This window comes from Gallus gallus, chromosome 23, assembly GCF_016699485.2.
Source record: "Gallus gallus isolate bGalGal1 chromosome 23, bGalGal1.mat.broiler.GRCg7b, whole genome shotgun sequence".
Taxonomy (NCBI): Eukaryota; Metazoa; Chordata; class Aves; order Galliformes; family Phasianidae; genus Gallus; species Gallus gallus.
Genome location: NC_052554.1, coordinates 3485787 through 3513595, shown reverse-complemented (window position 1 = coordinate 3513595; position 27809 = coordinate 3485787). Strand labels below are relative to the sequence as shown.

The following is a 27809-nucleotide window of genomic DNA, read 5'->3' as shown; positions in this document are numbered from 1 at the left end:
GGGGCTACCTGCGGGTGTCCGTGTGGATTTGCAAGAGCAATGTGTTATCACTGACCCTCCTTTGGGCAGGAGGTTGAGCTGAGCCATCTGCAGAGCTGCCTTCCAGCCTCAACTCTGTATAGTGCAGTGCTGGGGTTCGTCCTTGTTGGCGCTGCTCAGTGCTGGGAAGGCTTTGCTTAGCAAATGTGTGCCCCTCTAAGGAAGTGCTCTGGGGTTTTCCTGGCATCCAGAGGGGGGCTTTTTGTTGTGGTCAATCACGATCGTGGTGTTCACTGCGTCCCACATCATCCCTCTCTCTTGCTTGATTTCCACCCAGGAAGAAATCTGAGTTTGCTCCCTGAGTCACCTTCTGTGGGCAGAGGAAATGTGAGAGCTGAAACATCACTGCTGGGCGCTGCAGTAACACCCGGCCTTAAGTAAAAGGTGTAAATAGCCTTTCTTCCCACTCCTTGTGTCAACAGCGACACAGACCAGGACCTCCCACTCACTGGGAGAATTAAACACCTCTCACAATATTAGGTCTGCGACTCTCCCTCTGTTTCTGTGGCTGTTTGTATGCAATGTCAGTGATCCGGCACCTGTCCCGCAGCCTTCGTCATGGGGGCAAGGTGCTGCCTGTGGACCCCTCTGATACGAAGTGGAAAGCAGATCTAAACCACAGCTCCCATGGGTGAACAGGGGAGACGTTCCTGTGTGTGCAGATGGAGGTTTAGCAGCAGCGTTTGGATTATGAAGCTCGCTGTTACTCAGGGTGTGAACGGCCCCCTGGCATGGCAGCCTGTCTGAGCTGCCTGATGGGATGAGCTGTGGCCAGCAGCAATGGGAGACCTGTGATGAAGCAACTCCCTTGCTGCTGCCTTGTGAATTAAAGGTAAATGTAATCTAAAAGTGGGTTAAAGATAGTTTGCATTTGTCTACTTGTGCTGCAGAGCAAGGCTATTTGTGGCCAAGGAGGAAGGATGCTCCTTGCATGGTAATTTACTTCTTCTCTTCTCTTTTTCATTCTTCCTCTCTCCTTGGTCTGTACTCCTTGTTTTTCTGTTTGGGGTGATATTTCTCTGATGCTGGACTGACCTCCAAGCCTTTTTGCCAGGAGAATGAGGTCAGCAGAGAAGAGCAGTCCATAAACTTTTCCCCACCACTCGATTCTGCTTTTCCATTCACACTGCAGCTTCCTTGCATCTCTGAGCTGAGGTCAGCGTGCAGTCTGATATTGATTCATACTGGGAAAAACCCCATGTGCTTTTGCTGCTAAGTCTGAATGGAAAAGGGTTGTGTTCATTGCATGTTTAATTATGCCTGAATAAGAAATCTCCTTGGGACCATTTCGTGAAGGACACTTTACAAATGTTTTGTGTTATTATTGTAATAACGTAGCAGGAGTTACGCATGCGTGGAGAAGAAAGGAGATGTGAGCAGGGCAGGCATGCAGCCTTTGGAGAACTGCCAGTTGCTGCCATGGAGAATGAAGAGGGCACGTTACCCTCTGGGGCTGAGCCTCCCCTGGGCTCATGCCTTGGTTTGGGATGCCCCTCGGTGCAAGGCTTGAGGTGCTGAGCGAGGTAAGCATCTGCCTGGCTCATCCTTGGTCGTCCACTGTTACCATTTCCCTGATCTTCTGTTTCCTGCCCCCCCACTGGACACGGGGTGTAACAAAGCCAGCTGTAAAACTGATGGTAGAACAAGTTCTCATAGGAAAATGGGGGTAGTTTTATCTAGGTGATGCTTGCTGGTGGAGCAGGGTGGGACTTTTTTAAAGGTGTCACCCGAGGGGTGCTTGGCCAAACCCCCTCAACTCGTCGTGTGCAAAGAATGGTTTCTGCAGTCCGCAGAGCGGTGCGTTGCAGCCCATTCCAGGTGTCACATCCACCCCCGATGTGGGTCTGAGGTGCTTCCCTGACCCTTGGCACACGAGGGGCTTCCTGTGCCTGGGAAAGGCGTCCTCACAGACCTTCCAGGCACGATGACCCCGGGGGCAGTCATTTGTGGCATGAACATGGGGGCCTTTGGGGCTTAAGGTGGAAGGAAAGAAGACAGTTCTGCTCCCTCAAAACTTCTGGTTAATGCAGAGCAAACCATTTCTGCCACAGCGCGCTTTTCTTGTAGCGTGTGCTTTTCCTTCTCAAAACCCTCGGAGGCAAATGGAAGGCAACGTCCTAATAAGCTAAATCAAAACAAAGGGAAATGCCTATTTTTGGACCTTCCCTGAATATTTCTGTCGTTTTCCTCGATTCAAAAACCAGAACAGGGAGCATTTGTAAGATACAGCAGGGTGGCCGGGTGCCTCCTCTGCTTCACGGCAAGGCTGCGGCTATCAGTAATGTTAACAGTAATAGTAACTTGTTCAGCACAGCTCGGAAGCAGTGTTAAGCTATCAGGTAAAAGAATGAGCAGAGCTTTGTGTGTGTGTGTGCAACGAGAGTCCATGAAAGAGCCGTGTCAGCATTCCGTCCCGTGGCTGCGGAGGAGAGGAAAAAGATCTTAAGTGTTGTGATGTGGCTTTATTTCCTTATTTATGTGTTTCAGTGCCAGCGAACAGAACAGGGAGCTGCAGTGGGACAGAGACGAGAGCATTTGCTTGGAAGCGTTCTGCTGCTTTCCTGCCAGGTGTTTCTAAGAGCATCCCCTGAACTGCCTGCATTCCTGCTGCAGATTAGAAGCACGTGGAGATGGAGGATAAAAGGGGCGTTAGCAATTAGCTCTGGTGATGCCTTCAGCTGCTGAAAAAGTTGCACTAGCGAAGAACTATTAATTGAAATCCCCGGTTCATACAGAGCTGTCAGTAATGAATGCATAATGGAGAAAGTCCATTTAATTTTTAATTATCACCGTCTCCCTCCAAACAAATACAACGCGTTAAATCTTCCTGTCACCTTCAGCCACGCAAAGGATGTTTGATGGAAGTCTTCATTAACCCCAGGTCTGCTCAGGGCATCCTGCCAGGCCATTAGCTAGTTAGTTACAATAGCAATGACTGGCACTTGGCATGAGAAAGCCCGGGTGGCCCTCGCCAGGTCCAGAACGTGGCAGGAATTAACTCTGTGTGATCATTGCAGGAGGAGGCTGAAATCCCTTGGCTGAGCTTTCTGAGCTGGCGGGGTCTGGAGCACATCGTGCATCTGATTGGGGGCTGTGGGAGCTCAAGGAGACCCCGTTAAGTCTCAGTTCCCAGCTGAAATCCTGGTTGGTTTGGGGGCCCCTTCCAAACATGACCTCCGGGGGACTCCTGGCAGGTCTGCCAAAGCAGCAGCACAGTCTGTCTTCCATAGATTGAGGAGTATGGATGTGTTTATGCTCCAGTCTGAGCAGCGGGACGTGCACTGAATGAAGTACTTAAGTCCTGAAGGAGAGTACTGACACAGTGGCCTGAATTCCAGCCTGTGCTATGGGGTTTGGATGTGGAGCATATTTAATGACCCTATTTAGGATTTGACCAAGGATCTACTGGAAGCCAGCTTGAGAAGAAACTGCCATGGGCTTTTGGTGAACCATAGCTGGCCTGGGATTCCCATTTCAGCTAAAAGCACAAGGCCTGTTCTTGGTCGGGTTAATCCAGGTGGAATCATCTTGCTAATGACCAGTGCTGTCGGAGGCTGCATTCTGCTTTACAGGTGATTTAAATCAGAACCGATTCTCCCAGATTTGGATGAAGTTAACAATGTGAAGCTGATGGAAGCTGGGTGAAAAATCAGACCACGATTATCCGCTGAAAGCATGAATAGATGCAAGCAAGCAGCTCTGACTTCCCGGGGGCATTGGCTCATGGGGAGCTGCTGGAACGTCGTGCTTGGGAAGGGTCTGAGGTGAGGGTTTACAGCTCTAAAAAGTCACCTTTCAACACCTGTCCCAGACGTGTCCTTACATTTACTATTTCTGGCATCTCACTCTCAAATGAGTTTGCCTACAGACAGCCTTCTGGGGATTCAATTAAACTCTCAAATAAAATAAACGCTATCCCTTAGTAAGGGCTTGAATGCTAAGCAGAGCCATTATTTGAACGAAAACGGGGCTGTAAGTTTCAGTGTTGTGTCCTCTGTTTTCATCAGCTGGGGGTCAGAAACAAGTGAAGATGGGAAAGCCCTGTTCATTAACTCAGTACATCCACCCTCAGAGCTTCTCTGCTGCTTTGAAGTGAGCAAAACACCTATAAGCATTTTGTTTGGCAGCACTCCTGCAAGTCAGTGACTCAGGGTGAAGTCACTGCAACAGCTCCTGTTCTTTCTCAGCTGATAAACCCCCTGGATATGTATTGCATGGGCAGTGCAGTGACTCTGAGCCCTGGGCTCTGGTGTCATTTACCTGTTGAGTGACCTGGGGCAAGTTCACATCTTTGTTGTTGTCTAATTCCAGTACTTGCTTGGTGTGAAGTGATCTACAGGTCATCCTGTGGATGAAGTCTCAGTTCTTAGAATCTTTAGTCCAGACTTGTTTATTTTGGCCATGGAGAAGGGCATGCCTGGGCATGTACGGAAATTGGGTGAGCTGCTGCCACAGGGAATTGTGGCCAGTCTGCAATGGAGGAATGTGGCCAGTGGAAGGATCCCAAAATTGAGATCTCACACCAGAAACGTTTGGCGCACCAGGTCCAGATCTTGGGCAAGATGTTCCCTGAGATGTGTTTGACAATTGCAGTGCAGCTGCAGCTTATGTGAAGTTTCTTTTGAACCTTATCATAAATTCCAATCTGCTGCAATTTCTGGTTGATTCCATCTCACCTGAAGCTTGCTTTGCAGCTGATCTGCAGGCACCAATACAGGCCAGAAACAGTGGCCACTCTTTGAAGGCTGCTGGCAGCGTAAGCTGGAGTGCAGGAGTCATCCTTCTGCTCTGCAGAGCACTGGGAGACTTCAGCTCTTGTTTGGGGCACTGAACTCTGAGAGTGATGGAATCCAATTAACAGAGAAAACTGCAGAGAAGACTGATGAAATGATCAAGAGGTCTGGAAAACTGTGGCCAACAGAGTAGAGGGAAATAATTGGATTGTGTAGCTTAAAGAGAAAACTAAGTGATAATAATCTGAGTGGATAAAAGGTGGCTGCAGGAAGGGAGTGGTGCCTTCTTCACATCTCCTGCAGCTAAGAAATAGCAGGTGCAGTTTGCAACGAGGAAGATCCAAATTAAGTATAAGGCAAACCTTTTCCATGGCTTTTATTGCCTCTTCCAGCAAAGGCAAAGGAATGAAGACTTCAGGTTAAACAAACGTGTAGCAGGAATGATGTCCAGAGCTCCCGCTCCCATGAAACAGGAGGCTTAACTCCATAAATAACACAGATCGTTTCTCTTTTTCAGTGATCCTAAGTACACAGGGGCTTATTGAAACCCAGACATAGCTGGCCATCCACATGCATGCGCTTTGTTCTCTTCCAAATACTTGCATACAAATGATGCTAGAAGATAGCAGACCTTCGTGAGGTCTCCCTGTCAGGTCCTCCAAGGTGATTTGACCTCCTTAATTTGAGCTCTTCTTGTAATTAGCACAGCTGTGCTGTTCTTAAGGTTTTGGCACCGTGCAGCCAATTGCAGTCTTAGCAGCTCTCTTATTGTTAAGATGCTATTTTTTTATTTATATCTCTTCGTCTAAGAGAAGCTATGATAAAAAGCTGCAGAGATTTTTAAGCCGGCTTTGCTGCTTGTTGCAGCTGCACGCAGCCTGGGGTGCACCCATTGCTCTGCGTGACAGCTGGATGGGAACTGTTGAATCAGGGCCTCAACCTCTGATTGACCACCTGAGCAAGCACTGAGTCAGGCACGGAGCACAGGTGAAGGCAATCCACCTGTGATTGGAAGGGCTGGAGCCAGGCTGCACCTCTCCTAGACCCCATTTAAGGGCTGACTGCTGTTGAGGAAGGATCTGTTCCTTGTGATTGATCCTCGTGGAGTTTTTGTGAGCCTACGATGCTGGTGAGTACCTTTCATTTATATCTGGTTGTCTTTTCCAATGTGGTAATCTTACCAGCCTAACTTCGCTGTATGATGTCTGTATACTTATTTACTGTACAACAGTTAATTGTTTCCTCTTCTCTTTTGATACAAAGTCAATTTGGGAGGGTTTGGAGTTGGGATGGAAGCATCAGTGTTCAAAGGAGGTGTTTCCAGAAAGGAATGCTAAAGGAGAGCTATGGTCTGTTGCCTGCTTGGGTTTGTGAGATAACTGCCCTGATTTGCACTTTGGTCAATTAAAGTCAGTGTTTTCTGAAACTCCCAGATCCCCATGGAAAAAGCTGCATAGGAAAGATTCTTTGGGGTCAGTCCAGTCTATAGAAGAGAACTTTTGAGCCTAGAGTGTCAAATAAGCTGCTTTTTCAGCTTACTGAAGTACTGCATTGGTAGAGCCTGGTGAGGCAGGGCCCCAAATATCCCTTTCTTCTTGGAGGAGAGAGGCAGGTGGGTCTGAGTGTGATTTTAGCACCTGTGGAGGGAGTGAGTCTCCCTCTAAGACTCACTAACTAAGCAGGCAGTCAGTCTGCGTGGATTTTCTACATGTCCATACTGGTTATCTCTTCCTATCTCTCTGCCATGTGCTCATCTTAGTAAATAGAGACACGTATACTCCTTTTTGACAGAAACTTGGTCATGTTTCACAGCTAAGGTCACGTTTCATCCCACATCTAGCATGGTTCTGTTTATGAAATTGCAGCCTGTTGGATTTAAATGTCCTTTCCTGTCCTTACACTGTTGGTTTTTCTTGAGCTGCTGCACTCCAGAAATGCCCAAACTGCTGCATTGCTGAGTAGAGGGAAAGGTGGTGTCCTGGTGCTGCCAGTCTGCTGTGTTTCGCTGAGGATATCTGTAGGGATCTTGCTTCATGAAGGCCATTCTGGGATAGCCTTTGCACCTGGTAATTAAATCCAGCACACACACAGCAATCAGTGCTGCTCATGCAGGGTTACACATCACATGGATCTGAGGGTTACTCCGTGGCCTGGTGTCAGTACTGATGCAATTAAAAGCAAGATTCACAGTGGGTTGGAGAGTGAACCAAGTAGGGGAGTAGAGAAGAGCTGACAGCCCAGCAGCCTGTCTCACCTTCAGTGAGATTCTGTGTTTCTGCCTGCTAAGTGGATGCAGGCACTTAAGAATAAGTCTGGAAGGAGCACCTTCCTGCTCTGAAAACATAACTTCACTCCTCTTCTTTCACATTACAGCTGCTCTTGCTATCCATGTGAAAGAGCATGCTCTGTTCCTTGCAACCAGGCTGCTCTCTCTGTACAGCCCTAGTGTATGGACCCTAAAAGCCACTGTACTGAGCTCCATGAGCTGCATCCTCCACTGTTGTGTGGTTTGGTCAGTGCTACCCTCGATCTCAGGCACTGAACTTGGTGAGCTTGGTGTGGAAAGGATGCAGCCCTGGGGCAGAACTGCAAGGGAACTGCTTTGATAGCGCTCGTGTATTCCCTAGTTCAGGTTAGGCCTTCTAGCCTAGGAGAGAGTGGTCAGCTTTAAGGTGGAATACATATTACTGTGCTTTGGTATCTAAAAGACAGAAAACATGAATGGCTCTCTCCATCCCTTTTTATCTTCAGTGGAGAGAAATGAGGATCTCAAGCGTGACTCACTGGACTTGTCTTAGCAGCTTGTGTTGGGAAGAAATGATTTGCTTTTTTCTTCCCTGACTGTAGAAGGGATGTGCACTGAACAGGTTGGTCTTAGAAATCTAACTCTTGACATCTGAATTCAGAGCCCATCCCTGCCTTTTTAAACTGCCTTTTTAAAGAGTGTGAAGACTTTTCTTCCAGGCAGAGATCCGCCCTGAAGCTGAAGATGTCAGCCTCAGCTGGCAGTTGACTGCCAGATCCATCATGCTCCATGTGGCACACAACATGCTTCCTGACTTCACTGAGAATTTAAATGGGAGGCTTCATCTCTGTGTGTCTGCCTGTTTCATTACATCCCTCTTCTTTGCCCAAAGTGGGCTGATAGCTGCGACCCCTGCAGGGCTCCGATGGGTTTGTTCAGTAAGGAGTTGACACTTGTAGTCACTGTTTGACTCCGTAGCAGAAGTGCCCAAGTGAATTCCCTGGTTTTATGCTATTAATTCTTTCCAAGCCTGCTCAAGGAATCAGAGCTTGATTGGTGACTCTTTTCCTTGTGCCTGAAGTGCAGGGATTTCTGCATTTCTGCACACAGCTTTCCTTATTGCTCCCTCGTGCAGCAAAGGTTTGCAGGAGAGCACAAAGAAGAGGGCAGGTGATGGTGTGTGGAGGCAGAAGATGCTGCAGGGTGCCTGCGGGTGCCAGGAGCTGGAGGTGTGATGTCAGAGTGCAGATAAACTCAGGACATGCAAGGGAGATGTTCCCTGCAGGCAGGCAGATGGCCTGGGATGATGTTGCCTTGCTGCTGCTGATGCCACACAGCCGTTTTCATGTCCATCTATGGTGGTTTCTTTTTGAAGTGTCTGAGTATCACTGCACTGCAGAAATCGAGAGAAGAATTCTTTACCCTTCCAAAACCACTGTAGGCTCTCACAATGAAAGCCCAAGACTGGAGATTAAAAATGGGGAAATCTGAGCACATACTGATGGTGTTCAGGTAGATTAGCCAGAGGGAGAATGAATAAAAGAAGTGTGCTTTAATGATTGTACTTAAAGGCTAGGATTGGAGTTGACATGAATACAGTAGATGCAGCATTTAATTCCCTGTCATAGAGGTGCTGTTTGTACCCCTTGCCTCAACTGCTGCCCACGTTAATCAAGAAAGCCAAGACAGTGTGACTTGCTGAAGCTTGGGGTGGGAGAAGTGGGGCTGGACTTCACAGGTATGATGTGCTGTTTGGTATCTCTTCTATCTGAAGAAGCAGGTATGGTTCACTGGACCAGACAGCAAACAAAGATTGGAATGAGGTTTGAATGCCTGCTCTGCAGCATATCCTTTGTTTATGTTTCTCTCAAGTGTAGATAATTAGCTCTTCCTGCTTCCATAAAGCACATAGAAATAACATAAAAGCAAAATGCCATTTTCAAATTAAATGCTATTATTAACATCTTGTGTTTGATGGATGATTATGGTGTTATAGCAGCATAAATACTTCTCTGGGGGCACTTGGCCACTGATGTCGTAGGATGCTTTGCAGTTCCAACCTGATTAAAAATGAAATTCTATTACACATCTCCAAAGAGATTCAAACCATTGAGTAGCAATCAGAAGGAGATTCTGCCAACTGTGAGGCGTAAATACTGTCAGCCCTGGCTACGAGTGTTTCCAATGTTATTTATTTAGATAGTTTTGGTAAAAAGAACTGAAAAATTAGCAAGGATGTGCCTCAGAAACAGCTCAGGAATATAAAAGGGATGTAAATGGTATAGAAGTTCCAGAGCTACGCTGTTCTGGCAGTGTGGGTTAAGCAAGGAGGTTTTCAACAATCAGGAAGCAAAGTCTCTGGCAGCCAATGTGGGTTATGGCACCAGAGCAGGCAGGTCAAAAATGGCTGAGAAAAGCATTTTCTCAGAGTTTTGAAGAAGTTTGGAGGAAATGTGGATGTGCAGAAGTTGCATCTGTGAGCAGTGTTTGCTCCTTGCTTGGAACAGCGAGGTGCAAGGCATTCGTGGTGAAAGCAGCACTGCAATGTATGTTGGTGAGACTGAGGCTCATTTGTACCTTTCTTGCTTCTGAGCACTGAGGATCGTCTCAGAAAGCCTGAGGATCTCAGGTGATGGCATCCATTTGACTTCAGCTGCTTGGCTATGAAAAAGCCACACTCCCTGAAGTTGTACGCTGCACGATTCATACCCAGCAGTTCTCAAATCGTGGAGCTGGGAGTGGTACAGCAGACCAGAAATTGATAGCTCGAACTCAGCCAGCTCTCATCTTCTTAAAACTACATTTCTTGCAAATGAGTCCATGGCCAATCTGTACCCATCAGTGATCCTGGCAATATCAGAGACAGTTACAGCCACTGGGAAAGAAGGAACTGGTTAGGAAGGGTCAGAACAGGAAGGCAAAGAAATAGGAATCAGGGGAGGGAAGCTTAGAAACAGGGCTTAGTGCGACCACCTCTTGGCATCAGGCTGTGCTGACTGACAGCATGGGGATGGCTTGCTGTGCTTGGGGTAAGGCCATGTACTAACCCTGGCAGCAGCCACCTTCTCATTTGTTTATTTCCCTAATTGGGCTCAGGAGTCTTAATGAAGAGAAGAATTGTCTGCTAAGACTAGATAAGAGGAGATATTTCATATTCCCAGAGCTAGGATGAGACTGAAACTCTTGATGAGATCTCGGTGCTTTGTGTTCATTTCCAAGAAGGCCCCCAAGATGCTATAAGCAAGGTTCTGGTTGGCTTTATTACACATGGCAGGAAAGTTAAATACATAATGAGATGATTAAAGTGGCTCAGATTGCTGGGAAGCTTGACATTTTGATCTGGGTACGGATTGAAGTGGAACTTCAGCACTGGTGGGAGATGTTCAGACTTCTTTCCCCCCCCACCCCATCACTTCTGATCTTTATGCATCTCAGTTCTTGCATCAAGCCAGGCTTGGAAATAGAAATGTCAATAAGCAATCATCTTCTCTTGAGATTCCTGCTCCATTTTCACAGATCTGTGAAATCTTCCTGGGTTGTTTTAAGCAGCCAAACCCTGGTTTGCAGAGCATTGTTACAGACTTGAGGAGATCCAGCAAATGCATAAAGGCTTTTTTTCCCCTCCTCCCCCCCAGTATTTTTCATAATTACCTGTTTCCTGTTTGTTTGGTGAGATTCAAGGCATTCTTTTTAGAGAGGTGTTTTCATTTTCAGATGAAAATGCTGTTGAAGCAGAACCTGCACCTTTAGAGTGCATACCCAACCCTGAGCTGTGTATCTTCAGAAAGAGATATAAGGAAACAAAGGAAATCTCTGAAGCTGTAAGATGAAGCCTTTGAGGATCACAGGACAAAAGCAACCAGCAAAAAACAATCAAAAAAATCTTGAATGATAAACAATGCGTGCGGTGTGCTTTGATGGGAGGTTTCATTGTAAATGCAGGCTCTTCACTAGAAGTCCAAGTTTTGTCCTTAAAACACAGATTATTTTTGTCGCCGTGGGTTTTCATTATATATTTACCTGCTGTTATTGACAGACCGTCTCCTTCAGCAGACAGTGCCCTTTAAATTCCACGTGTAGGCTTTTCTTACCTTTGCAGTGGTGACAATTACAAGTGCAGCCCTACCAAATGGCTTGGCTCAGTGGCACGTGCTCCAGTCTGTTTCAGCACTGTATTGTATGGGATGGGAAAGAAAAGCTGCTTGCAGCAGGGTCACAGACAGTGCACCTCAGTTTCCTCATCTGCAGTATGACGATAAGGGTAATGACTTTATTTCTGAGCTGAGCAGTAACGTGTAGGTATTAGGAGTGTGCTTTTGTTTCTGTGCTGATAGAAGTCGACCAGCTTACAGGTGAACAAGCTCATCCCACAGTAGGACGGCCTACTAGTAGCTTAGATTGTGCTCCTTTTTCCATAGCAATAGCTGGAGTCTGATGAAGCGTGTGCACAAGATAGGACTGTAACCATAGTGCAGAGGCTATGCTGCCTATCTTCATTGGTATAAGTGATGTGCTAAGGCATTTTGCATTACAAAAATGTCCTGAAAATGTTCTGAAGTGAAAACCCAGCTCCTGGAAGACAGTGTGAGGTTTGCTGTTGACTCCAATGCAGGCAGGAATTCCCTTGAAGCCCTCAGGAGGTCTGATTTGTTACTCCAAAAACAACCCGGCTTCACTAAGTGAAATTCACTCTCTTGTGGAAGGTAAAAATCTCCTGATTCTAGGAATGAGGACGGATCATCCCTTACAGTTTAAAGTTTATGCACTGAACCTTTGACAGCTGAAGCCAAAACCTGGTGGGGATGTTTTGTTCTTACAGGCTTGTTATGGATGCGGGTCACACAAGCAAGTGTTTGGCTTGAGGAAATAAGCAACCTCAGTGTGCATGAGCAGCACAGAATTGGGACTCTGGCAGTCACCTCAGCCTTAGCCCTTTCCATCAATGCCTCCTTCCTTGACTGCAGGTTGGCATGCTTGTTTATTTGGGTTGGTTATTTTTGTAGGCATTTGATTTATATGTAGCTGCACAGGGGGGAGAAAAACGAAAACAGTCCCTGGCCTGGCTCTGTTGTATTGCAGCACGGGTTGGAAGCTCTAAACACGCAGTAGGTAGTGTAATCTGCATGAGTTATTCCTTATTAAACTTAACCAGAACAAAGCCTTGCAACCAACGCAGAAGGTGCATGTGCACCTCTCAGCGCACAGCCTGGATGCAGGGAATGCATGCTCCTGCAGCATGCAATTACACACAGGCTGTCATGCATAGGTTCCCTATGTGGGTGCACAACATGTTTGTGTGTACACGAAGGATCTGTGTGACTCTGAGGATGCCTATTGCATAGGATGCTCCCATGTGCAAATGCACGGAGTACTCAACTGCAGGCATTATTTCCTCCCTTGGGAAGAGAGGAGCCATATATACGTGTGCATGCATGTTTGTACCTATTTACAGGTTGATGAACGTGTGCCTGCAAGTACCCAATGCCTGCATTTCTTTATGGTGGGGGCTCACGTCCCCAAAGTTATGTGAGGTGTTTGCATGGTACAGATAAATAAAGTTCTCTCCTCAGGGCTTAGCTCTGAAATATACTTTCAGATTCCAAATTTTTCTCATGGTAGTTCTCCTGTTTTCTGCCAGATGCTAATTGTGCTGGAGCCATTTATTATTACTTGCATTTTGTCATTGTTGAGAGAGAAACTAATGGGGAATGGTGTTTTATTATGTCAGATGCTGCCTGGAAGAGAGGCGGTTTCCTCTGAATGACTCATAGCCTAATTACACCAAAGGGGAAGGTAAAGCACAGGGCCAGCATGGTGCCCCCTCACCCAGCAGACAGGGGCTCTCTCTCTCCTTGTGGAGCCTTTTTCTGTCTTGGTTCAGCACAATCTCTGCTTCTTCTTGAAATGAATGTGTTGTCTTCAGGATGAACAGCTTTTTTTCTTTCTCAGGGACTTGCATTATGGATGCAGTAAAGTTTTTCATTTAGTTTCTCTCCAGTATGCTTAAATGTTATCTCGAAAGGCAGATATCCAGGAGATACGAGGTTAAATCAGGAATCAACAATTATCCCAGGGAAAATAGGACACAAGCTCTTTATTTTAGGGAAGATTTTGATTAAGCAAGTAGTGCGCAGCCCCATTTCTGTTTCTTACCTTATTCTGAGGGCCATGCAGCACATTTGCAATTAAATTGAGTCTAGTTACCCTCCAAAGTAAAAGGGAATCTGTTCTGAAAATTACTAGTATGACTCTCTCTACCTTTTGACAAATTATTTTCTAATGAAAAAACATCTGCTCGGGCTAAGAAGGTTCACTCCTCTTTACTTCTGCCTCATGTGAATGGTTCTTATTTTGCATATTGCAATATTGCATATTGGTCGTATAACCAAAAGGGACAGGAAGGTATTGATAAAACGTAGCAATGCTGTGAGTAGAATATAATTTCTCCCTCCCCTCCATGTAATTATCCTTTTTCTTTATAACAGGTGTAATGAGCAGAGCACCTGATGGCTAATGATAATCCAGATGGCTTGGAATTGTAACTCCATATGCTGCATCATTTAATGCAGAACAGGGCTGAAGTTAACTCTGTGTGGGTTGATGAAACAAGGAAGTTTGTTTATTTTGGGAGTTTATGTTGGCAAACAAGGAATTGAAAGAGAAACCCACGCATATGTGACCAGTAGGTCAATGGGAAGGCATCCATGCCGGTATCTTCTCTAAATCATGGGCACAGCAGGGTTTGCTCTTGCAGAGACCTGCACTTCTGTTTTGTCTGACGATGCTTTCCCACGAGCTGGGTGTGCTCATTGTGTTGTGCTGTGACTGGGTGAAGCCTGGATGTGGCTCTGTGTGTAAGGGGTGCAGTGAGGTGCTCCAGCAGCTCATTGGTGCCCATTGGCTCTCAGAAATAACAACTTTACAATGCTCCTTTCTATGAGAAGAGGTGTCTGTTCTGCTTCTGCGCTAATGGGATCAATCCTAGATCACGAGATGGCTTTTAGGATGTGATATCTTGCTGCCAGTCTTGCAGGTGTCTCTTCTGAGCTGTTTCACAGAGTTGGGCCCAATAATCAGGCTATGCTGACATACGGAACTATTTCTGCAGCTATGTGTTCTCCTTTGAAATAGTCACAGCTGGAGCCAAACCAGCACGAATGTCTTCTCCTTAGGGAGAACTTAATCTGTAAGTTCTAAGGATCCTTTATACAGAGAGGTGGCATCATTCCCCTCGTGTTATGAGAGGGGAAACTGGAGCAGGCTGGCTCTAATTCAGCCGAGCACTGAAGCACCGTGGGACATAAGGACATGCTTTCATGTTTGGCTAAACTGGTGCCGTGCAGAGACATCGTGATTTGCCCAGAGACTCACAGTGAGCTGCAAATAGGAATCAGGAGTTCTTTGGACAACTGCTGCAGCCATTTGTTATTGATAGGTTTTCTTCCTGCGCCGCCCGGAGGACGAGCAGCACTTTTCTTTACAGAACAAAAACAAATGGGCCTTTTGGTAAATACTGTGATTTCTGCAAAACAGCTTTTGTGGGCTGCGCTGGGAGGTGAGGAGCTGTTTCTGTAGGTCAGCAGCAGTGTTTGTGCCAGGTTTTGGGCAAGTTTTTGACTGAGGTGGTGGTGGTGGTGTGAAAACAGGTCAGTCCAGGGCCTGGCATGGACAGCCTGGCATCACTTGGCTTGCAAAGGTATTCTGGTGTGTTTCAAGCAGAGATGGCTTTGTCTGCACCAGAAGATGAATGGGTCTCCAGGCAAGAAAGAGAAATAAACCCTTTTGTTAGAATCCACTCAGGGCTGATCCTAACACCTGGTTTGCAATAGAGATTTGATTAGCAGGAAACAGTGATGTTTCCTCTCCAGCCCTGGGAACAATGTGCAGCCCACATACACATCCAGAGGAAAAATGTCAGCCTCAGTTGTGTATTTATGCCATTCACTTGCAGGAAGAACTTAGCCTTGGTAGAACCCAATGTCACGAGTCTCATACTTGCAGCCCATTTCTCTCCTCTTTGAGTCAATTCCTGACAGCATGTATAGAAAAAACGCCTGGCCTTTCCACTGAGTCCTTCTGGTGCCTGAACAAGGAACTGTTTCAATGGGTACCCACCTACAGCTACCTGCAAAAAGAGGCAGCTTGATGCTTTAGTGGGGTGACATCAGTTTTCTTCAGTAAGTAGTCAACAAAATGAGTAAACACAGATGCAGTCTCCTCTGCTTGGTGTACTTTAACCAGGACAGGACTGACTGAGAGGGTCTGTTATGGTTCTTTGTATTGAAAGATGGAGGCAATACACCTCAGGAAAGAGACTCTGTGCACACTTTCATTTCATACCTGACAGAATGCTGCGGCAAGATGAATACCTCCTCCCAACGTTAACAAATAACAAGTAGGTGAAAAAGCTTTTGCTCTTCTCGTAAGCAGCTGGTGCTGCTGTAATTCAGCTGATGATGCTTTTAGAGGACAAATGTTTTTACAGTAGAGGCTTTAATACAGATCATGGATTTAAACCTTCCTGTTGGCTCGAGGAACCACTTGTGTGTGGCTGAGCTCTGGATGTCAGGAGCTCTGAATAGTGCTGCTGAGGCATAGATAGGTGCTAAATAGTGCTGCTTTTGGTTTCAGCTTTGCAAATAGTGAGTAGGATCCCACAACCAATGCTGATCTGTGGAGGTTTGTTGAGTTACCCAACCCCACCTGCATGCATCTGCGAGGGGTCTTGGCTGCTTTCTGCAGTCTGGCAAAGGAAAGGGATCAGGAGGGGCTCCATCAAGAGGACAGCTGAGTTACCAGGATGTGATGCCTTCATAATGGCTCCTGGTGCTTTAAAGCTTTGGTAAATAGGAAAATGAGGGAAAGGAGTGGTCTTGCTGCAGGGGAAGAAGAAGAAAATCCAAGATATCTGAGAATTGTTAATGCAGGAAGTAGAGAGCTAGATTTTTCCAGAGCACATAAGCATGTTAGGTGCTTAATTCCCTCCTCAGGCCTGGCACTTGGCTGCCACGTGAAGAAGGGAAGGCCAAAAAAACCCCTGTCAGTAATAGCAAAGGAATGATTTCCTCAAACATACTCTGATGGAGACAGCATTCTGAGGTCTGTGTGAGCCATTCAGACCCACAGCAGGGAGGCACAGCCCTCTTGCCTGCAAGCTGCAGGCTGGAACTGCATCTACTTTGCCCTCCTGCCTTGGAAGTGAAGATCTGGGAAGCTGTCCTATCAACAGGAGGAGAGTTGAGAGAGACTTTTGTGTTCTCTCACCCGTTTTCCTGGCTGTTAGAAGATGGTCATGGTCCCAAAGGGACTGTTGTCTTCCACCTTGGGGTGGCACTGTTCATCTTTGCCTGTTCTTCGGGGGAGCCACGTGCCTGCTCTGCTCCCAGGAGCCTGAAGAGCTCTGGAAATCCAACTTGAATAGCCTGGAGAGGCATGGATTTACGTGATGGGAGTTTTCAGCAGTGATACTCGCTACAAATCAAGAAGAAAATGAAATACTAAGGACCACCTTACAGCAGGCACTCCGGAGACTTTCTGGAACTAAATTGCAAAGACCAAGTGGGGATGCTGAGTGAGTGACTGCAGACAAAGCGTAAGGCACCCAGGCAATGAAAGAAAGAAATGAAGCTAAACAGAGGTGGAGCACAATAAAAACTGTACTCAGACACTGCCTGTGCTTAATTCAAACTGAGCTGTGGGGGGACCTCACTGAGCTCCTTTCTCCTCTTCTTCAAGTGCTTATTTACCCAGGTGGTGCATGGATGACATCCTCTTTATGAGAGCCACCAGTAATTTTAGATCTGTTTAAACAAGTATTAGGAAGGTACTGAGATGATAGCAGGGAGATTAACAGTCACTGAGTGCCATCAGAAGATCCGAGCCTACACAAATGCTTCATTGACAACAGAGCACTTCAGAACAATTCAAAGTAAATGCATTTTCACAGTATGTTTCCCCCCTTTCTTAGAACTGAATGTCCACAGGATCTGTTTCAGCATTAAGACCAGGCTGACCCCCGTGTAGTGATGTTTGCTGCTGAGCAAAATGCATGGGCATACGTGGTGCTGTTTGGTGAGTCCTGAAAGGGCAGAGCTGCTTTGCACTCTCCCTGTGGAGTGAGCTGTGTTCCTTCCACAGAGCTCACAACAGAAGGAGGCTGTTTGCATTGTCCACATGGAACACTGGGAAGTAATAGAGCTGGAAGACATCAGCAGATGTCCTATGGAGACAGTAGGAAAATCTGATCTCCTGACTCCCAGGATGTCATCACGCAGTGTGAGCTGCCTGCCATTTGCAAAGGGCGTATTGTGAGCTAAAGGGACTCGGAGGCTGGAGAGGTGCAGTCTCACTTGGTCCAATTAACTGGAATCTGTCTTTGCAAAAAAGGGCAGACACAAGAAATGGGCTAAGAGGGAATAGCCGAGTTCTTCTTCCTATGCCTCTGCACCACTGAGGAGGCACCTCACAGCTTCACCCTGGATCAGATACCCACTGTGCTAGCAGGGTTAAGGCAGCTTTGTTATTTAGCAAGTAACCACAAAGGAACACGCAGTAGTTCAGTCAAACCTGATCCCTTTTAGCTTTTCAACACTGCAAAATAAATTTAGGGGGGGTCATCTTTTGGCAGACACTTGGAGTACGATTCAGTCTTGCATTTCTGGGGGCATTCAAAAGAGTTCCTTAACTGCTCTGCACCCGGTGCTGTCCTGCATCTCACAGCCCTCTGCTTTTACTGTTGCTATATTGACAATGCAGGCACTTTCAGATTATTTATCCTGCCTGTGCTTTTTCGTTTAACTTCTCACAAAGTCCATTACCCTCAATGACACTTCCAATTGGCATTTGAATTTAAGGTGCAGTCTGGACCTTGTAAGAAATAGGTTATTTTGTTCTTCTTCAGATGGTTCTGTCTCCTACACAGTGTCACTTTGGCTGATTCATTTATACAACCTGACAAAAATCTCCCAGTCTTTCATGAACGGCTTCTCTGTGAATGTCACACTGAATTTGCTTAGTTGAACACTGCGTACCTACCAATGAACTGGAGAGCAAAGTGCTGAAGCTGGATGGTGAAACCATCCCTAAGATGATGCTTCCTATCCTGCCACATCTGAGGCTTTTTCCTCTATCTCTGTGTGTTGTCCTGTTTGTCTATGTGCGTATATTCCTTTGCATACTCCTTAAATGTCTGTCTGAGCCTGGTGTCCCATTGACACCAGGTAGGTGTGTGAGCCAGGCCTTCAGGCTGCCACGTGTCCCCAGCATGCTAAATTTTAATGGTGTGTGCTGCCTCATTTGAAAAAAAAAATTGGAATAAAAGGATTAGCTTTTCTGGCTATCAGTGTGAACACATTCACACATACAGCCTGCCTTTGACTGCAGTGGGGGGGGAAAAAAACCCTCCATGCATCTTAAAAGAGCAAAGAATAAAGTTAGTAATATCGAATTAATCATAGAAGATAAAGTATCCCAAGTTGGAAGGGACCCACAGGGATTGCTGGGTCCAACCCTTGGTCCCACACATCACTCAGATCCAAGTCCTGTGTCTGAGAGCAGTGTCCAGATGCTCCTTGAGCTTCAGCAGCTCGGGGTCCCCTGGGGAGCCATTCTGTGCTTGATCCCTCTGGTCCAGAACAGGCTTTAGTTAGATGTGTTGTGAGCTGTATCTGGGGCGTGCTGGGTGAGTGCCAGTCAGCCCATCCGCAGCTGGAGGGCTTTCCCTGCTGTGGCTCTGCTCATCTTAGGCACCTGGGGAAGGAAGTGATGCTGTGGGAGGGCGGTGTCACACGGCTTTGTAACCAGCCACCTCGTTTTGTACATAAGATTATTTGTTTTGATACATAATTACATGGGTTGATACTTTAGTCGGCGACTAATTAATCCTAATTGGATGTAAATTAATTAAGAACGGGGTTTGTCAAATTCACTTTGTGCTTACCCAACTCTGCTTTCCCCTGGAGCAAAACTGAAGATGCTGGCCCAAATCCAGGATGGCAATACTGCTGAGTGTGAGTATAGCAGGCTTAAAACCAGCGTGGGTACAAAGTCCAGCAGAGGCCCGGAGGTGGATATTGCACCTTCTTGCTGTTAGAAAGCTGCTGCAATTTGGAGGTGTTTAGGGGATACTTTCTTGTGAGATAATACCTGTTTAGGAGAAACGGATTGGGACAGCTGACCTACTATTGAGGGAAGGGATTAAAGATGGTAAAGAAAAGAGAGAGGTAGAAACAATCCCCTTCCATGTCTGATCTCTGCACAAGAAGGACTTGTAGATAAGATATGCCTGGCCAGGAGATATTGGAATCCTACAATGCTTTATTCACCCATGTACCGTTTTTCTCATGGCAATCCTTGCTTCTATATCTGTTTCCTATGAAGCTCAACTCAGATGATCATATGTGCTTGATGTGGTTCATATGCAGCCACTATAAGTGCTAAGCCACCTCATCTCCAGCAACCCTGGGATTACATTGACAAGGTGTGGAAAAAAGAGTGGAAGAGTAATTATTTCTTCTCTTTCAATAGTGGGGAAATGGGGCAGCCTGTTGTTGGATCCAAATGTAGATAAAATGTTTGCTGTACAGCTACTGTTATGGAATGGCTGTGTACTCTTGTCCCTGTTAGCTTGTCTTTGTGCTCATGTACTAACTGATCAAAGCAAAGCTCCCACATTTCAGGTGGAAACTGATGAAGGCAATGTGCACATGCTCAGTGCACCAGGCACCCTGCATGCAGTCAGTCTGGGTCTGAACAGCTCTGCTTTGTGCAGGGTTTGTGTTCTGGCAGCCTGGCTGGGCCTTCTGTTCCAGCTGGGCTGCTGGACATGGGGAGACTCAGGCAAAGGTCGTGTTTGCTTTGCTTATTTTCCACTCAAACAGCTTTGTAAAAGGCTGGCCGTGTGATGCATTCAAACGCAGGGCAAGATTTGGTACAATAATTTCATGTCCTCCTATTCCAAAGGACCTTTAATAATTTGAACTTTAAGGGATCAGTACAGTGCCAGTCATCTAATGCAAAAGGAGGGGGGTAGATGTCAGCAAAACTCACCGGATGCATGGAGTTGTTGAATAGATTCATGGGCAGTCTACTGCCATGGCAAGTTTTCAGGGGCTATCAGAACTCTTTATACATCAAGCTAAAAAATGACAAGCTGAAAAGAATGGTCTGTGCTCTGAACCAAAGGATGGTTGAGACCAGTCCACCAAAAGAAAGATGTGATACTGTAAAAATACGTAGTTAACCCCACAGTCTTTGTCAGGCAGCATATCTACAGAAGAGCCACAGATCACCATGGAGAAGGAGTGATTGATCTGTAGGGCTTTGATAATGTAAATGTGTTTCATTTAAATCTGCATCGGACCATTGAACCTGAGGGCTCTTCTAAGAGTAGCGGAACTGCTGGGTAGACCTGACAAAAACCCCAGATGACCAAACTCAATTGTGAATCATCAGACAGAGCCAGCTCAGTCCAAATGCGTTCTAACACGTGAGACATCCCAGCTGTGATCTCAATGTGCACTGCAAAGCGTGGAGCCCAGCACGGGGCCAAGGCTGCACTGCGAGCTGAGAGCAAGCTGCACTCCAGGCAGAGGTACTCTGGGGGCAGTACATCTGCATGCTGCAGACAGCAGGCATGCATAGGTATAAATCACATGTATACGTTAGCAAAATTATCTGTATCAGCTGTATCTGTAATTGCCTTCACCAGAAGCTTCTGTTTGCAAAATCACGTAGCTGACATAAAATTTGACCTAAAGCTTTGGAACTGAAAACATAAGAGAATAACTCCCATTAAAAGTTTCTAAGACTGTGCCCCTTAGTGCTGTCCTGACCTGTAATGGGCTCTGTAATGGAGCTGCATGGTCTGTGTTATCTCACAGAAAGCTGTGTTGAGTCACTTCCCACGCATACCTCATGGGCTGGCATCCTTAGCCCCTCTGTGCTCTCTCCCCATGCATCTCTGCTGGCTGTGCTCTCCTCCCCATCACGTTTGGAGATCTCATTCTGCATTTTACAGCAGCCTTCAGCAAATCATGATGGCTGTCAGGCTCTCCAGACTGGTTAGTCGGCTAAGAGCAGCATTTTAAGATCTCATTTTTGACCCAGTGGTTGTAAATACAAGCACAGCTAAACAGAGGGGAGATGGGAAGCCTGGGTAAGTTATGACCTGAGTCGCTGAAGTGCACTAAAGAGGTTAAAGCAAATAAACTGATAAGAAGAGAAAAATGGTCTTAAGTTTTAAATGACTAAATGGATTAAAAAAATAATGTAGAGGTATTACTAAAGAAAGCAGGAAATAACGCAGTGATGCTTATGGCACCTTGTTCAGCAAACCTTCCCTGCCCTTTGGATTGGCAGAACGAGTAGTTTGGAGAGATCTGAAGAGCTCAGATTTACTGCTGACACAAATCACGAGCCTTGGGAAGAGGGTTTGTCAATGACAGCATTGCTGAGGGTGAGATGGAGATGAGACAAAGATCGTGACAAATGCAGGACTTTCATAAATAATTATTCCTTCCTCTGAACCACTCAACACCATTTGTTGTTAACTCCCTGTCCTCATCTAATTGCTTTTGTTGTTGCCGGGACAGCTGAGCACTTACTGATAACCTCATCTGTCCCCTCTGCGTCTTCATGTCTGTATCTGCGTGTTGGGTAACGGCAAGAAGACGTGATGAGCCTTTTATGGAGTTCAGATCTCAGTGTGCTTGGCTGGTTGTGGCAAATGGGTGACAGTTCTGTGGTCTCCAGATGTGTGGGGTTTCTTTACTGTATAGGACCAAAATCAAATGAGTTTAGAATGATCAGCAAAATAGGTGTAATAGGTAAATAAAACACAATTATGGATGGGAATATGAGACAGTAATTATCTTGAATGACAAAATACATGCTTTCCTTTGGAAAGGCTGTTGAGCTATCTTGGGAGAGCTGCTGTTGGGTTACCTTGTGTCCTCATTTGGCTCTTCTCAAAAGCTGCAGAATATATCAAGGCCTTGCAAAGACGAGACCTTATACCTTGTTAATCCAAAGGCATCACAGCAGATGGTGACGATAAGAGGGAATGTATTAAGAGAAAGCATGCTAAAAGGGGATATCTTTGAGCAGCATTGCTTGCAAGACAGAAAGGATGGTGGTACAGAACAGGAAAAGAGCATGAGACCAGACAGCAGCTTGCCCCAGGCTGCAAAGTACCCAGGTTTCATGAACCTGAGGCTCTGCATTGCTGATGCAGGCTTTGAGAGCAGCTTCTGCTTTCCCTCACCTTGGTCCATCCACATGCTCCTGTCCTTGGTGCCTCAGAGTCATGAAATGGCCCAGCTAATGGAAAAAAAACCCAACCTAATGAACAACAAATGCCTTTTGGCAGGGTTTCTCTATTTTGGTGTTGGATTGGTCCTTTGTCAGACTGCCACTCAAAACTGCCAGCCCTCGATGGAATCATGCAGTGCTTGTGATTTCACATCCGAGGACGTTACTCCTTGATGTAACGCTCCCAAAGCTATGCACTTGCCCTGGAAGGGTCTTCAGCTCTGTGTTCATCAGTTCAGAGCTGGCAGGATGATATGAAAACAGGGATATGTCTGCACTTGGGATCTCCCGTAGACTGACTTAAACGGCTGCAGGTTTTGATTGTCAGATGTTTTGCTTGCCAACTGCGTGGTGACCTAAAATAATCAGGTGGAATGAACTCAGAGGAGCCCGTCTCACTTTGCCAATCAATGCCACTCAGGCAGGAAGGAGGGATGGGAGGCTGGGGTTAGGTTGGCGAGGTGTTGCAGTGTGTCTGTGCCTATGCCAGGAGTTGGACAGCTATCTTGAGTCCCTTTCTGCCACACAGGGGCTCATTACCACAATAGTGTCACTCCTGAAATTGTCTCGTAGATGAACAAAGGTTTTTTGCTGATTGATGCCTGATTTGCTCTGTGTTTATCAGAACTGAAACAGTAATAAAATTGCTTTCATTTGCACCAGGAGGGACTTGAGATGTAAATTGTTTCATGGTTTCAAGGAACCTTTTTCATTCTTCCCAGTAATTATGCCCAGGAGGGTGAAAAGCATTTGAATTGCATAAGACACATGCCATTGTACATGACAATTCATATTTTATAAAGCATTTCATAACCCCTACAGGAAAATAATGCTCAGTCTGTATTTGTTTAAGTAGGGAAGCAAGCTAAGAGCCAGCTAAAAGGAAGAAAAATATGGAGTTTTGTGGTGAAATGTGGCAATGTAGAGAGGAAAGAGCTAGAATTTATATCTCTTCCTACTTCAAGATCTGGAGAGTTTTGGATTCAGAACAAGATACAAAAAATGGGAGGCAATACATGAAGTGTACAGGAGGAGAAGCCGTTCCGTGAGGCAAAGGGACACTGAATCCAGCTCCAGTCCTTTGTATTTGTGAGCAGTTCTTGTGTTCCCACGGAAGAGCTATCACTGCACTTGGAGATTTGGTGCTGGAGATGCAAGGTCTCTTCTCATGCTTTCAGCAGGACAGCTTTCTTACGTGGCTTTGCTTTGGTATTTGTTTTGTGAAGACCAGAATGTCTTGATAGGTTAGGCAAGTCAGCTTTATGTTTTGCAGCTGACTCCGCTGTTGGGGCTGGTTGGGCCATAGAAGTGAGTTCAGGTGAGAAGTCAGATTTGTAACTTTGCTTTCTTCAGGGCTGAGTCCATCTGAGGGCAGCTGTGGGAGGGCATCTTCAGCCTGTCCTCGAGCAGTCAGACAGCAGCACAGAGGGTGGTGACGCACTGAACAGGTTGCCCAAGGAGGCTGTGGATGCCCCATCCCTGCAGGCATTCAAGGCCAGGCTGGATGTGGCTCTGGGCAGCCTGGGCTGCTGGTTGGCGACCCTGCACATAGCAGGGGGTTGGAACTGGATGAGCATTGTGGTCCTTTTCAACCCAGGCCATTCTGTGATTCTATGATGATTCTATGATCCTTCAGGCCTGATGCCTTTTTAAGTACTTGGCTGCAAGTAGCTTACCCTCTGGTACAAAGACAGGAATAATGAACAGCAAACAGGCATTCAGGGCAGGCACGTTTGTGCCAGGCTGAGGAGCTGAACAGATTAGATCATTAGATGCTCTTCTGTGCTGCCCCTTGTGCCTGGGACACCCTTACTGCCCTGCCTGCTGTGATCTGTTACATGAGATCACACCAAGCCTGGTGAGCTCCAGCCACATCCCTGACTGATGTGTCAGCAAGGAGCAAACATCTCCACCAAACAAGTAGCTGCTCTGGGTCAGATGTTCTTAAAGGTGTTTCTTTAGGGCTTTATTTTTCTTATTCTGGCTTTTAGTCTTCTCCCATAGGAGAGCAGAGAAGTAACCTTCAGTCATAAGTCTCTCTTTGCTGCTCCCAGCATTGTGTGTTTTCATCTGCCTTTCAGGGCTGACTGTGAAGAGCTTCAGTTTTAAGTATGCACCGTGTTACAGGACAAGAAAGTGTTTTATTATTAGTTAGGTTGATATTGTGCAATTAGAGACAGAGCAACCGTTGTGGCAGGACAGATGAGATCATTCCTGCTGCCTGATCTGTGCCCTGTAATGAATCAGATCTCTGCCTTCCAGAAAGCTGCTATCTTTCAGGAATATTGAGGCAATGAAACTAATCAAAAGAAGATTTAAAGAATCTTCCTCTATTTCATAGTGCAAAAGTCCTTGGAAATGCCACAGAGGCTGTTAGAAAAGGTGAAAAAAGTATTTCTTTAGTACTAAAGCATCATAGAGATTGAGCAAATATGGTCTTAAATGTTGAATCAGATAAAAGTTACCTCTCTGCCTGATTTCCAAAAACTCTATTCCTAATTCCTTGTGAGCGCTCTGTAAATGGGAGTTATTTAAGCTGTCGTTATGGCCTCACTTTGCAGTTAGAGCCTTGTGCACAGCTCTGTAGTGTCCTGCTAAGCAGTGGTGGAGCCCAGAAGCAGAATGTAATTGACACAGATGCAGTGCTTCCAAAATGGGGCTTCAACTCATTGTGCAGCTTTGTGACATCGAAGGAGGCTGTGACTTTGAGAAGGGTAATGGAGCCAGATCCTTCAACAGTGTCATCTGGGTGCCCAGCCCCCCTGGAGGTTTGAATTCTAACAAAACCTGGAACAAATCTGCTTGGTTTGGAGGTGGGCAAGAAAGGCGCACCAAAAAGACACAGTCAGGAGGTTGGCTGGGCCAGTAAAGGTGTTGGGAAGGGTAGGTTGGGAGCACCAAAATATTTTTCCTTCTAAGCAGAGCTTGCTAAAAGGTTATTTTTTCCCCCAAAGATGAGGTGCTGTAGGTGGAGAATATAAACCCATCTCATTAAAGTTACCCTTTATAAAACACTGATGTTAAGCATCACCTACCCACTACAGTCACGTGGCTTATAAGACCAAATTCTGGTGTTAAGCGTTAAAACTAGAAGTGTCTGGCAGAAGAGGAGGTTATCTGCTGTGCCTGTTTAATTGCCTCAGAAATTGTTGTGGCAAAAGGGACTGTTGCAATCAGGTTTAAGCGTTTCAACTTGCACTCTAATCCAAACAAACCAGGTTTCAGCAGATGGATAACAATATGTGCAGAGGACAGGAAAGAATAAAGCAACTTGGTAAAACGAAGATCACATATTGCAGAACCTACTGACTGAAACCACGAAGCTCAGCATCTGCCAGCAAAGGCTGCCTGAGGAATTAAAGCACAGAATCAGAGACAATTACAGGAATGCAGGACAAAATTCAGACACTGGGGGTCATCAGATAGGCTTGCAAAAACAAACAGGCAGGTTTGCAGAAGTTGCAGACTCCTCCTGTGCAGGCAAGTGAGCTGAAAGTGCAGAATGTGGAGTGTTGTTGAGAACGGGAGAAGAGGTGCAGAAGAGGCGCTGATTCTCTTTGAGTTCTCTGCTGTTTCAGCACCTCAGACCCAGTGGGCCGGGGCCCTTGGGACAGCATGTCGTGTGTATGTAAGCTCCAGAGATCTCAGTCAGCCCACCTTCCAAATTAGGAGGATGTTAATTAATCTTCTCTACATCCTGTGCTCTCCTAGCATCCTTTTCACAGGCAGGAGAGCACCCCTTTCCAAGCACTTTATATCCCAGCAGAGAAGGCAGCAAAGTGAGAGCTGGAGCCTCTGCTGACAGATCACTTGGATGAATACGAATAGGTAATTCCAAGTTAATTAATGCAACCTGCAATTGATTGACACTCACTTTCTAACATTTCTTGTGTTCTTGCTATTGCCCAGCTGAGCTGTCTGAGTCATGTTGTGTTCTTAAGATTATTACTTGAAATGCAATTGAAACTGCTGAAGCTTGGGAAATCTTGCCTGCCAAGAGCCTTTTTATTTAAAGGAAAGAGAAAAGAAAAAGAACAAGAAAGGAAGAAGAAAGCCCTATAAGCTTAAAAAAAAAAAAAAAAAAAACAACAATGCAGGGAACAAAAGGGGGAGATAACTGGAATTGGAAGGGTTGTGAACATCTCTTTGATCGGTGCTGTTGGGACTCTCCTGAAAGTTTCATGTATGTCTCTGAATTTATCAGGTAGGAAGAGCACCTCATGTAGGCAGAGCCCAGTTTGTGTCTTTGGCATCGTTAATGTCCTGGTGTAGGCTGGCATTTGGGGACACGTATTCTTGTTTCTCATTAAGTCTTCCTGTAGATTTATCAGTTGAGGCCAAACTCGTACTGAACAGCTTCTCCTAAAACAATTGTGTGTGGGGACAGCCGTTCTTCCTCAGCCTCCTTGGCCTGCTTGGGCTGTAAGCTTCTTGGTGCAGGGATGTTGTTTGTGGATGCACGGCACCTCTCACAGCATGGATCTGAGCTGACATGGATCTTGGATGTGCCAATGTATGATAATTAACGGTGTGTGATGGCCTGACTGAGTAGGACCTGCTTCTCCTTAAATGAGTGACATGTCAGCAGCAGGGATAGAACATCATCATTACCACAATTGACTTTAACTCAGCTGTCCTCTTAATTGTCACTATTACCAGGAAAATTGACCCCATCCTGGCTCCTGCTGTTCCCTGCCAAAGGAGGAGATCGGTTTGTGTTGTCTCCTGCTGTCCTGGATCTGACAGAAGGTCTCAGAAGTGCAGAGCCTTTCTCTGACCCACCTCCTGTGCCCCAAGCACACTTCCAACTAAACAGCACTGTGGTATTTTACAAATTGTGTTTAGCTTTTAATGATTTGCTATAACATGCTTGATTAAAAACCCGACTAAATTCCAAACCTAATGAACCTTGAACTTTCACATTAGATACATTAATTATGGTGGTCCCAGTGGCACGCTAGCACAGGAAAGTTATCCTGCCACATTAATATGAAAATGAAGAGTTGCTGTAAGAACTAAATTAAAAAAAATAGACAAATAAGACTCTACTGCTAAAGCAGTTGTGCCTCTGAATTAAGTTACTGTCTTTTGTTTCTCCTCTTTAATTAATCAGATGGCAGCAGCAGAAGCAACATTCCCAAAGGCATTGCTTAAAAAGCCATGGACTGATGGGAAGCAACAGAAATAACCAACGACTTTGCCATTGGTGCTTAGATGCCATAGCAATGATGAACGTGAGGTGCAGAGACAGATAGATCAATTTGCTATTCATTAATATTACAGCGTGGTGTTCTATTCTGATTCATGTCTTTTCGATTTATAAGGGAACACTGATCGGTGCATACGATCAGCTTAATGCACAGAGGTAAACACATTGCTGGGTGTCGTTGAAGGATGCCAGATGCTGACAGTTCCTCCAGCAACAGAATGCTTTGGAAAACTCAGGCCTGAAGGTTGTCACACCTGTGCCAGTGGGATTGTTT

The 27809-nt window shown here is 45.9% G+C and overlaps 1 long non-coding RNA gene across 1 annotated transcript; it reads left to right on the top strand.

The window, feature by feature from the left end:
* The first annotated feature begins 24872 nt into the window (after nucleotides 1-24872).
* On the top strand, nucleotides 24873-27606 carry LOC121107502. The gene is made up of 3 exons (XR_005841701.1): nucleotides 24873-25139; nucleotides 25545-26154; nucleotides 26986-27606. It is a non-coding gene; the product is annotated as an uncharacterized LOC121107502 (long non-coding RNA).
* The last annotated feature ends 203 nt before the right edge of the window (nucleotides 27607-27809 follow it).